The following is a 1,718-nucleotide window of genomic DNA, read 5'->3' on the forward strand; positions in this document are numbered from 1 at the left end:
AAAGAACTGTCTATGCTTACATCTCTAACTCCTCTTCTCCATTTTCCTTTGAACCAAGTCCAAAGAGGTTTTTGCCTCTACCACTCCTTGGAGCTACTTTGTAGAGGTCACTATGACTTTCGTGTTGTGAAGTCCACTGATCAATTTAGTCCTCCTCTGACTTGACCTGCCAGCATCACTTGACTGTCACCCCATCCTTCATCTTTATTTACTTTCTTCCTTTGCCCTGACTCTCATCACGTCACTTCTACTCATGGGCCTTTCTTCCTCAATCTTCTTTCCTGGTTTATTCTCTTCCTTCCAGTCGCTTAAAGTAGGAGTGTCCCAGGGCATAATCTCTAGGACTCTTTCTTGGTAGTCACTGATGACTATCAAATATCAGTCTCTGTCATCCTTAAAAAGGGGACATACTAATCTTCTCTATTTCGTTCCAGTTTTAGTGTATGTACTGCCGAAGTGAGTGCTCGAATGTCTGTCTCTGGAATGACAATCTTACCTAACTCCAGACTCATACACAGAACTGCCCACTGGATATGTCTATATATGTGTCTAATTGGCATTTCAAACTTAACATCCCACAAACTGAAGTCTTAATTTCTGTCACTTCTGCTCACTGCCAAATCTGCTTGTTTAGTTTCCTGAACAAAAATTTTGGAATCATTCTTGACTGCTCTATTTATCTTGCACTGCACAGTTAATCCATTAACAAAATGTGTTATCGCTACCTTAGAAACATATCCAGAATGTGACTCCTTCTTTTCACTTTCATGTTTAACTTCCCTGGTCCACGTGCTTTACTCTTATGTCAGGATTATTTATCCAGCCTCCTAACTAATTCATCTAGTTTTACTTTTATCTGCCCTATATTCTTAATACAGCAAGAAGAGTGACCCTCTTAAAATTTAAGTCAGATCATGACTCCAATAATAAACCTGTAATAAATACTGTTGTGGCTATCTATTACTGCATAACGAATTAAAGTATCATGGTTTTTAACAATTTTTTTTTATTATCTCTCCTGAATCTCTGTGTTGACTGGTCTTAGCTGAGTGGCTCTGATTGGGTTTTTTATGCAAGTGCTGAATGCTAACAGATAGTGACTGGGGATGAAGTCATCTGAAAGCTTGATGGGCTGGATGTTCAAGGTAACTCATTCACCTGGCTGGCAGTAGATGCTGGCAGTTGACTGGGAGCTCAGCTAGCTGTCAATCAGATTGCCTGTCATGGTTTCTCCACATGGGTTGGGCTTCTCAGAGTATGATGCCCTCCAAGAATTAGTATTCCAAATAACAGGAAGCAGAGGCTGCCAGTCTGTAAAGACCTGAGCCCAGAAACTGGTATAGAGCCACTTTTGTTGTGTTCTGTTAGTCAAAGCAGTTATAAATCCCACCCAGTTTCAAAGGAAGGGACCTACTCTCTACCTCCGTGGAAGGCACATCAAAGATTTGGAGATGATTCTTAATCTGTTGCAGTGCCCATTTCATTTACTGTAAAAGGAAATATTCTTATGGTGGTCTTCAAATAGCTACTTAATGAAAACTCTGGTTACTTCTCTCATCTCATGATCTCCTCTTCTGCTAACTTCCCATTTTTCCACTAGGCTTCAGCTACACTCACCTCCTGGCTATTCCTCAAAGTTTTAATGTTTGCAATTTTCTTTTTTCATATCCCTCGGGTATTTATATCGCCACATGGCTGATCCTTCTTTTAATCTCTGT

General features: G+C 40.2%; 1 non-coding gene across 1 annotated transcript; it reads right to left on the reverse strand.

Annotated features, from left to right (window-relative positions):
- Positions 1-355: 355 nt before the first annotated feature.
- LOC125924134 (U6 spliceosomal RNA) lies at positions 356-464 on the reverse strand. The gene has a single exon (XR_007458306.1). It is a non-coding gene; the product is annotated as a U6 spliceosomal RNA (small nuclear RNA).
- Between the last annotated feature and the right edge of the window lie 1,254 nt (positions 465-1,718).

The sequence above is a fragment of the Panthera uncia genome, chromosome B1, assembly GCF_023721935.1.
Source record: "Panthera uncia isolate 11264 chromosome B1, Puncia_PCG_1.0, whole genome shotgun sequence".
Lineage (NCBI taxonomy): Eukaryota > Metazoa > Chordata > Mammalia > Carnivora > Felidae > Panthera > Panthera uncia.